This window comes from Plectrocnemia conspersa, unplaced genomic scaffold (genome assembly GCF_051122295.1).
Source record: "Plectrocnemia conspersa isolate PC_06_02 unplaced genomic scaffold, ASM5112229v1 ptg000009l, whole genome shotgun sequence".
NCBI lineage: Eukaryota > Metazoa > Arthropoda > Insecta > Trichoptera > Polycentropodidae > Plectrocnemia > Plectrocnemia conspersa.
In genome coordinates this window covers 14,369,143-14,378,949 of record NW_028277173.1, presented here as the reverse complement: position 1 = coordinate 14,378,949, position 9,807 = coordinate 14,369,143, and the positions used below count along the sequence as shown (strand labels likewise).

General features: G+C 27.5%; 2 long non-coding RNA genes across 4 annotated transcripts; both read right to left on the bottom strand.

Annotated features, from left to right (window-relative positions):
• Positions 1–3,208: 3,208 nt before the first annotated feature.
• LOC148231984 (uncharacterized) lies at positions 3,209–5,143 on the bottom strand. Of its 2 annotated transcripts, none has more exons than XR_015810672.1 (3): positions 4,835–5,143; positions 4,723–4,766; positions 3,209–4,641 (listed from the first exon to the last, which is right to left on the bottom strand). It is a non-coding gene; the product is annotated as an uncharacterized LOC148231984 (long non-coding RNA). The 2 variants fall into 2 exon arrangements; XR_015810673.1 differs by having other exon boundaries at positions 3,209–4,477.
• Positions 5,144–6,895: 1,752 nt separating this feature from the next.
• LOC148231983 (uncharacterized) lies at positions 6,896–9,509 on the bottom strand. Of its 2 annotated transcripts, XR_015810643.1 has the most exons (4): positions 8,868–9,509; positions 8,722–8,801; positions 8,540–8,646; positions 6,896–8,409 (listed from the first exon to the last, which is right to left on the bottom strand). It is a non-coding gene; the product is annotated as an uncharacterized LOC148231983 (long non-coding RNA). The 2 variants fall into 2 exon arrangements; XR_015810642.1 differs by having other exon boundaries at positions 8,540–8,801; positions 8,868–9,497.
• Between the last annotated feature and the right edge of the window lie 298 nt (positions 9,510–9,807).

Here is a 9,807-nt window from a genome sequence, read left to right as displayed (position 1 = left end):
AGTTTACAGTACAACCTAAGATTTTATTCATTCACAATTGAAACCCTTCGGAATACGAACATTTTAGTATTAGAAAACCCAACTCAAAGAGTGTCTTAAAATGCTTACATTTAGATTTTTCATCTAGCATATTAGATTATGGCGTTAAAAAATTGTCTTTTGCGATTTTTATTTTTTAATAATGGCATTAGAGCTTTCCAAATAATCAGAATTACAATATCGATTTTTTAAGTAACAAAGCATACCTAAGGCGCTGTGTGTTTTTAATCCCGTTTAATAACAGCGGTTCCATTATTTTTTCGGTTACAGAAAAATTTTATGCCCGATAAAAGTCACACAAATAACGTCGTAAATTAACAGCGATCGATATTGTTTATTTTTTCGTTTGCAGATGGTTCAGCGATACACTTAAACGAAAAACAAGAGCTTTCCTTGTATATACAGTGCTTTCCGTTTAAATTAAAAAGTATAATCTATAAAAGGTATCCAGAAAACGTTCACCAAATTTTTTATTATATAATAAAAAAATATTGCTAATTTGTATGCCACATACGACCCTTTTGTTGTAAATATTTGCTTATTTGCATATTTGCAACCACCTCACTTTTAATCATGACAAGTACAAGTTTGGTACGTAATACGATATAACCAACCGCAAAAACCAAAACTTATTTTGGTACGATGTTTGAATCACACTTATTTTTAGTATAAAAAGTGAATAGAAATATCTGACAATTAGCAACTGTCTTTTTTTATAATGAGTTTTTTTTAATACAAATCTGACCATTGTGAGTTGACCCAATACGAAACCAAAATCAATTTACAATCAATAGATAGTGCACACCTAAAATAGCTTAGCACTATCACTATTTTTTTCAGCTCTTCTCTCGAAAATGAACTTGTGTTTGGTTAGCTCGTTGAGAAGATGGATGGGTCGTGAGAGAGGAGCGTTCTCAAGCGCTTGCGTTCTGGCCGTAACGGGCGTGAAAAAGGAATGCAATCGCGACTCTCTCACCCATCGCCGAGCATTAACTGGTTGTCGACACCGACTCTTAGCAAATTTGAGAAGTAATGCATTAAGTAGACGCTATGCTGAAAATGCAATGAAGTGTTCCTTAAAAAACTTTAAAAATTTTAAATTTTTTTTACAAATAAATTAATAAGTATTATAAACATTTTCTTTGTGACTAATTTCATCAACTAAAAATTACTCAAAAAAACCGTATTTTTCTTTAAAATAATGAATAATAATGCATTGTCTGATTTCTTAAATACCATTAAACATATTTTGAGTAATCAATTATATAAAGGCGATTTTATTTATATAACCTCTATTTAGTGTCCTTCAAATTTTTAACTTCACATTGATACAAATAAATTATATTATTATAAGTATTATCTATGTAAAAGTTTAAAAAAAAGTGTTTTCAAAATATTATGAGATACACTGTTGTAAAACGAAGCGTGTCAATTATTTTTCGCCGCACTCTTGATTTATTGCCCGTCCTCGGAGAACCATCGAACCGCATGTAGGCCAAGGTTGTAATTTAGCATAAATTCCATCCAGCCAATATTAGCGAAATATATTCTGCATATAGATGGAAACAAAGGGAGGACGATACACATACATGCGATAAGATACCATCTCTCCGCACGACTACTGGTTAGTTCTTATGGTACGTGTTATGTCGAAGTTTCCTTGGCGCTCGGTGATCCGAAATTCTATATTAAAACTCTACCTATTCGCAAAAGCACAAATTTTCACTCTGAATAAACCTCATTGAACATTACGTCTCGTTAACCGGGTCAACAAATCTCTGCGTTTTCCCTAATCTGATGAATCTGACACATTTCAGTTGATTCAATGCGGACTATTACGCTTTACTTCGCTGGAGAGTTTTCGCTGGATTGTAAATTTCCCGCAAATCATATATGTACATATATTTATATAATTTATTAATTAAATAATATTTATTATCACGTTGTCATATACAGTTTATTGTGTGGTTTAAATTTAATGTAAACGTTGCCCTTTTCGGTTTTAGCAACACAGCCCCTAAAATGTCTCTGCCGTAAACAAACGTGTGTATAAATATCCCATGGGATAGTTTTCGCTTAAAAAGAGTTTGGCTTTTCATTTTCATATGTGTTTTTTACGACTTTGTTTAATGTCGAGTAAACATTTAAAATATAAGTGTAAAACTATATATAAACAATTTAAATATTTTATTATATTTTTTTAATATATTCACTAAAAAATCATAATAAAAATCCAACACCCATTTCTGACATAGAATCAATAATCTAAATACTAATTTAAGTATAGTTGTTTGTGTAGTAGCTTCGTTTGTGCCATTGCCACATAAGCATTCACTTCTAAATTACATTCCTATCATATTGAGCGACGATTATCCCATTCTCTGTTTATTAATAATATAAAGATATCTTTAATAATATATTGTATTATTATAATCATATACTGTACATTACATACAGTTTTGTGAAAAGTGAAAAATAATAATTCCAATGCCATGGAATTATTAATGTAATGACGAGTAACGTTGTTTCTTATGGAAGAATAGATCGTTTATCATTTATTTTTATTCCATACAAATCTTCTTTCTGATTTGAATTCGTGACACGATTTTTTTAAACTAACAAACAGCAGAAGTTGTACCTTTATTTATTTATTTATTAATTTATTTAGCTTAATAGCTAATCTTTACATCAAACAACTTAAAGTATATAAACATATATAAAAAATATATAAAAAATACACAACAGAAAATAAAAATATATACTAATAAGACTTAATATTATAATTTATTTCTATATGTACGAAGGTGTTTTTTAATTCCATTTATGAAACCCGTTATATTTTTGCTTTTTCGGATTATTCTTGGAACACTATTATACAAATCAAAACCTCCGTACATAACTCCCCTAGCCGTACTCGTTTTCTTATACTTATCTATCTTTAAATTTTCTCTATTTCTAGTATTATATTTATGTACATCTCTATTTTTTATTAAATACTTATTAAAATACTTATTATATAAAAATACTAAAACATTCATACTCAATATTTCTTGAACATTCAACCATTCTAATCTATCAATCATACTTTTACAACTAGTTAATCTATTTTTATTTAAGATTACTCTCATTCCCTATTTTGTAATTTTTGCAACATTTGTTTGTCTAATTTATTTAACATCTTATATATAATTGTTCTAATCCGCTTCCGCCGTCGCTTCCGGACGCGCATAACTTTAAACGAAACATTCTCCGTTCAATTATCTACTCTGTAAATCGTATCGCTTTGTATTAACAGTGTGTAACAATACACGTAAACAAAGGAAATATATTTAATTATAATAATAAATAATAATAAAAATTAAAATTGAATTTGTTCCGATTGATTTTCGAGCCGCCGGTAATGCGTTCTGTTGTTTCGACCAATCAAAAATAAGCATTCAAATATTCAAATAGCGTCGACCAATGAAAAATAAGCATTCAAATTCAAATAGATAGTACCGTGACAACACTTTTAAATAATTATTATTTAATAATAAAATTTTGCTACGCGACAATAATTTTCATTAATTCGTCATTTGACTGAATAAAAATGAAATATACACATAATGCGTTGAGGATTCGAAGAATACATTGATTAAACTAGATAAACAATCATAAAATAATCTTTGTAATGAAATTTTCAAATTTTGAATTCCCGGCGACGGGCTCCGAGGCCTAAAAGTGAGTTTTTGCTTTTATAAATAATCGGATTGCAAATTAACTAGGTGTGTTATAACTATGAAAATTAAATATTAACATAATGTGTTGAGGATAAGAAGAATACATTGATTAAATTAGATAAACAATCATAAAACAATCTTTGTAACGAAATCTTCAAATTTTGAAATCCCGTCGCCGGGCTCCGAGGCCGAAAAGTGAGTTTTACTTTTATATTACATAAACATTATCATTGCTTTCCGATTTAATACATATATACGTTAGATTTTAAGAATTTTAAATTAACCAGTTATGTTTTAAACATGAACGTGTAATATATCCTTAGTATGTGAGGATTGAAAGTTAATGTCGATCAAATCGGCGCTGTCGGACAGCTTATAAATGTGTAGTTTCTTGGATGTTATCTAATAAACGACATTTTACAATGATTATAAATATGTGATTGCATACCTGGAATAATCGATAGCCAAAATATCTAAGAGTGGGTTATTTTTAATTCCGATGTGGCAAAATAGGTACAATTTTTGTTCTGTGCCATCATTCCTCTTTCTGAATAGCCAAATTTAAGATATTCAGTTACATCAAACTTATGTAGTATGTTCTTTATAAAAAGATAATACTTGCTGACAGTGACTTCAACATGAGAAGATTAACTCTTTGTTTATATATACCAATTCTACGTTGTAGCCATATAGGTCATCAAATTGTTCCATCATTGCTTCTGAAAAATAATTAAGAAACAATAAGACTCTTATCAAGAGTAAACATTGAACACATTATTACTACTAATATAATCCATAAATTAAATTTAAACGACAACCGAAGAACAAAATTGATGGATGTACTGTAGAGGATTAAACACGTAGATTGGCATATCTTCATCTTCTACAAAATTGTCACAATATGTCATATATTTTTTATTATTACTAGCATTGTAATATGTTTAATTAACTTCGGTATGTATACCTTTAATTGCCAAATCACCGCTGTTTGTCTTTTAATATTAGATCCTGGAAAGTCAATAGTAATTTTGTTAGAATAACCGTGTTATATTATTTATTTATAACCAAACACTTACTGGCACACCCACAATTTATAGTTTTGTCTATAATTTCAAATGCTGCATCACTTGCATCATCTTCAATTGTCACTTTGAAAGGAAAGTGCCGCGATTACAACATAATTCGCAGCGAGTGCAGCGACATAGCGAGCGCTTACCAGATGTGACAGCTGTCAGATGTAAGCAAATTTGGGAAGTCCCGCACTTGAGAACGAACTAAATTTATTTTACCGATCGAAATTGATTTTAACGATTTAAATTGTATAACATATATTAAAATATGTATAAAAATCATAAAATACTAAAAAAAATGTTTTTTAAAATATTTTTTTAGTTTATAGATTTAAAATATAATATAAATAATGTGGATATGTATTAGCTTCTCTATACAGAAAAAATATGTACCTAAATTTTGGCGAACGTTGGCAATTTAAAGTTTTAGTTTTTAGAGATTTTTTAAAACTTTGCTTTAAAAAATATTTTCAACAAAAAGGGGCAAGGTTGCAAAATAAGTACTCTTCATTACCAACCAACTAATATTGCAAAAATCCCTCTTACTGACGCCTTTGAAAGTAAACTACACAAAAATGTATAACATTAATTTAAATATTTTTTAAATTAAAAGTTTCAGAATAAAATTTCAAGATTTATTCAAAATATTTTTTTGAACATTAAAAATATTTTTTATTTTATTATGGATTTTAAATATTAATAATTTATTATAGATTTTAAATATCTTTAGCTTATTATTAATTTTAAATATAGTGAAAACTTTTTACACTCATGAATTATTAAAATATATAATGCTGCGCAGAAAAACATTTACTTTAAAAAATATGTAAATCAAAATATTTTTTAATCAAAAAAGACAAAGGTTTCAAAATTATTAATATTTTTAAAGCGCACTTTTGGTCTAAAGTAACAGATTAGATGCTTGATATTTTTAGTTTATTGTTTCTTTCTAATTAGTAAATGTAAATAAAAACTGACTTTTATATTTACACATAAAACATAGATTTTTTTTTTTAATTATAAAGTAACTTATGGTGTCACCAAAAAACTTTTTTGTTACGAAAATTTAAATTTATGATAAAATTGTGTTATGCAGCGTTAAAACTGACTCTCAAACACCTAAAATACGCTAAAACACAATCAATGACTTATAATCACTCACATTGCACTAACTATATATGATCGATTGTGTTGTTGCGTTAGTAAGGTGTAACAAAATATTTTTTCATATCAGTAATATTTTTGAGCGGATGTGTAACCGATGCTATTTATTATTATTATTTATTAAACTGTAAACCTACTTTTAAATGATACAAAATGTTACGTTTTAATATTATTTTTTATGTTGAAAACATTTTGATATATTTTGTTTTATTAATATTTAGTAAAGTTACAAACCTATTTAAAAAAATAATACAATGATATTTTTTGTAACGAATACCGAAATAACGAAATTCCCAGTATAACGAATCTTTAATATGTCCCCGAAAAACTTTCATACAAAATGTTTTCATTGTAATGAAGACTAATCTCAGTATAACAAAATATTTTGCTCCGAATTTAAGAATGACGTTATAACTTGACAAAATATTTCTAAGAATTCAGTTCATCATTGACTTGGCGTGTGCCAGATGTGTTCAAAAGCGACATTACAGGTGTTTCGTTGACCCTCAAACTTTTTTTATAAAACATTTTTTTCACAAATTTTATTGTGTTTCATACATTTTCCTTAAACAAGGACAAAAAACGATCTGTCAACCTTATAAGAGGTTATTTTGATGCTGTAGTAATATAGTAATTAAAAATAAAATAAAAATATATCATCTTCCTTACATTCAATATAACGAATTTTCAGTACACCAAAATTTATTCATTGCTTCCGTGAGCTTCGCTGTATTGAAATTTCATAGTACAATTTTTAATTTATTATTATCTAGCCAAGTTTTAAACCTATTCATAAATGATATACAATATTTAGATTTATCATTAAATATCTAAGTTTCGATATAACGATCAAATCTAACGTTGTAAATCTAATAAATAAGGTCAAATGTTTTCTTCTGGAAATATTTAGTCAAGTTGTAAACCTATTTTCAAATGAATTGAAAATGTTAAGTAGTTTTTTATAGATTGAACTATTTTGTCTATTATTGAAAATCCTTAATAGTAATGTCCAATTTGAACCATTAAATTTTAAAAAATATTTAAAAAAATCAGAACGAAGCAAAAATTATATTTAAAACCCAAAAAGTTGAGGGTCCGGTATTCGCACACTCGCTAGCTATCGGTACCTCACGATAGTGAGGTACCGACAGCTAGTCTTATATATAATTGTTCTAATCCGCTTCCGCCGTCGCTTCCGGACGCGCATAACTTTAAACGAAACATTCTCCGTTCAATTATCTACTCTGTAAATCGTATCGCTTTGTATTAACAGTGTGTAACAATACACGTAAACAAAGGAAATATATTTAATTATAATAATAAATAATATTAAAAATTAAAATTGAATTTGTTCCGATTGATTTTCGAGCCGCCGGCAATGCGTTCTGTTGTTTCGACCAATCAAAAATAAGCATTCAAATATTCAAATAGCGTCGACCAATGAAAAATAAGCATTCAAATTCAAATAGATAGTACCTTGACAACACTTTTAAATAATTATTATTTAATAATAAAATTTTGCTACGCGACAATAATTTTCATTAATTCGTCATTTGACTGAATAAAAATGAAATATATACATAATGTGTTGAGGATTAGAAGAATACATTGATTAAACTAGATAAACAATCATAAAATAATCTTCGTAATGAAATTTTCAAATTTTGAATTCCCGGCGACGGGCTCCGAGGCCTAAAAGTGAGTTTTTGCTTTTATAAATAATCGGATTGCAAATTAACTAGGTGTGTTATATAACTATGAAAATTAAATATATACATAATGTGTTTAGGATAAGAAGAATACATTGATTAAATTAGATAAACAATCATAAAACAATCTTTGTAATGAAATCTTCAAATTTTGAAATCCCGTCGCCGGGCTCCGAGGCCGAAAAGTGAGTTTTTATAATAATATCACATAAACATTATCATTGCTTTCCGATTTTATACACATATACGTTAGATTTTAAGAATTTTAAATTAACCAGTTATGTTTTAAACATGAACGTGTAATATATCCTTAGTATGTGAGGATTGAAAATTAATGTCGATCAAATCGGCGCTGTCGGACAGCTTATAAATGTGTAGTTTCTTGGATGTTATCTAATAAACGACATTTTACAATGATTATAAATATGTGATTGCATACCTGGAATAATCGATAGCCAAAATATCTAAGAGTGGGTTATTTTTAATTCCGATGTGGCAAAATATGTTCAATTTTTGTTCTGTGCCATCATTCCTCTTTCGGAATAGCCAAATTCAAGATATTCAGTTACATCAAACTTATGTAGTATGTTCTTTATAAAAAGATAATACTTGCTGACAGTGAATTCAGCATGAGAAGATTCACTTTGTTTATATATACCAATTCTACGTTATAGCCATATGGGTCATCAAATTGTTCCATCATTGCTTCTGAAAAGTAATTAAAAAACAATTAGAGTAAGCATTGAACACATTATTACTACTAATGTAATCCATAAATTAAATTTGAACGACAACCGAAGAACAAAATTAACGGAAATTATTGTAAAGGATCAAACACCTAGATTGACATATCTACATCTTCTTCAAAATAGTCGCAATATGTCATACATTAATTGTTTGCCATACGTAAATGTTATTAGATCTCTCATTGATTCTGAAAATTGACTGTAAACGATACTATATATTGGGTAAAAAGTAACTTTTTGTTTACACTAATGTGAGATTTTTCATTATTACTACCATTGTAATATGTGTAATTAACTTTGGCATGTATATCTTCAATTGCCAAATCACTGCTGTTTGTCTTTTAATATTAGATCCTAGAAAGTCAATAGTAATTTTGTTAGAATAACCGTGATATAGTATTTATATAACCAAACACTTACTGGCACACTCATAATTTTTAGTTTCGATATAGTCTATAATTCCAATGGTAAATCACTTTGAATCATCTTCAATTGTAACTTTGCTGTGATTATAACATATTTCACTGTTTATTTAATCGCACTGAGCTGTATCCCGGCGCGCGCTTGACAGATGACAGGGAACTGTCACATATAAGAAATTTCGGGGAATACCAGTAACTGTATTTCCCCGGCGCGTTTGATAACGAACTACGAAATTGATTTTATCGATTTAAATTGTAAAACACTTATCAATATATGTATAAAAATCATCAAATTCTAAAAAAAATATTTTTTTAAATATATTTAGTTTATACGGTATTTAAAATATAATATAAAGAATGTGAATTTTTTATTAGCTTCTCTTAACAGAAAAAAATGTGTACTTAAATTTTGGCGAACGTTGCCAATTTAAAGTAATAGTTTTTATAGAATTTTTAAAATTTCGCTTGAAAAAATATTTTCAACAAAAAGAGGCAAAGTTTCAAAATAAGTACTATTCATTACCAACCAACTACTAAACACATAGTGTTGCAACAATCCCTCTTACTGACGCATTCGAAAGTAAACTACACAAAATTGTATAACACTAATTTAAATATTTTTTAAATTATAAAGTTTTAGAATAAAATTTCAAGATTTATTCAAAATATTTTTTATTTTATTATAGATTTTAAATATTAATAATTTATTATAGATTTTAAATATCATTAGTTTATTATTAATTTTAAATATAGTGAAAACTTTTTACACTCATTAATTATTAAAATATATAATGCTGCGCAGAAAAACATTTACTTTAAAAAAGATGTAAATCAAAATATTTTTTAATCAAAAAAGACAAAGGTTTCAAAATTATTAATATTTTTAAAACGCACTTTTGGTCTAAAGTAACAGATTAGGTGCTTGATATCTTTAGTTT